The sequence below is a fragment of the Charadrius vociferus genome, unplaced genomic scaffold (genome assembly GCF_000708025.1).
Source record: "Charadrius vociferus isolate BGI_N301 unplaced genomic scaffold, ASM70802v2 scaffold2513, whole genome shotgun sequence".
NCBI classification, from domain to species: domain Eukaryota; kingdom Metazoa; phylum Chordata; class Aves; order Charadriiformes; family Charadriidae; genus Charadrius; species Charadrius vociferus.
Genome location: NW_009647564.1, coordinates 102,077 through 102,905, shown reverse-complemented (window position 1 = coordinate 102,905; position 829 = coordinate 102,077). Strand labels below are relative to the sequence as shown.

Genomic DNA, 829 nt, shown 5'->3' with positions numbered 1-829 from the left:
CTATTTTCAAAAAGGGAAAGAAGGAAGACCCGGGGAACTACAGGCCAGTCAGTCTCACCTCTGTGCCTGGCAAGATTATGGAGCAGATCCTCCTGGAAACTCTGCTGAGGCACATAGAAATCAAGGAGGTGATTGGTGACAGCCAGCATGGCTTCACCAAGGGCAAGTCATGCAGGACAAATTTGGTGGCCTTCTACAGAGGGGTTACAGCGGCAGTGGACGAGGGAAGAGCAACCAATGTCATCTACCTGGACTTGTGCAAAGCGTTTGACACCGTCCGACACAATATCCTGGTCTCTAAATTGAAGAGACATGGATTTGACAAATGGACCTCTCAGTGGATAAAGAACTGGCTGGATGGTCACACTCAAAGAGTTGCGGTCAACGGCTCAATGTCCAAGTGGAGAGCAGTGAGGAGTGGCGTTCCTCAGGCGTTGGTACTAGGACCTGTACTATTTAACATTTTTGTTGTGGACATGGACAGTGGGGTCGAGTGTACCCTCAGCAGGTTTGCTGATGATACCAAGCTGTTTGGCGAGGTAGACACGCTGGAGGGGAGGGATGGCATCCAGGGGACCTGGACGGGCTGGAGAGGTGGCCCCGTGCCGACCTCACGCAGTTCAACACGGCCGAGCGCTGAGTCCTGTCCGTGGGTCGGGGCAGCGCCACGCACACAGCCAGGCTGGGCCGGGGACGGATGGGGAGCGGTCCTGGGGAGAAGGATCTGGGGGTGCTGGGGGATGAAAAGCTGGCCATGAGCCGGCAATGTGTGCTGGCAGCCCAGCGAGCCCCCGGGCTGCATCCCCCGCAGCGTGGGCATCGGGGCGAG

The 829-nt window shown here is 57.2% G+C and overlaps 1 protein-coding gene across 1 annotated transcript in view; it reads right to left on the bottom strand.

Annotated features, from left to right (window-relative positions):
* ENPP7 (ectonucleotide pyrophosphatase/phosphodiesterase 7) overlaps nucleotides 1–829 on the bottom strand; it is a 5,808-nt gene that overhangs the window by 125 nt on the left and 4,854 nt on the right. The window lies entirely within an intron of this gene.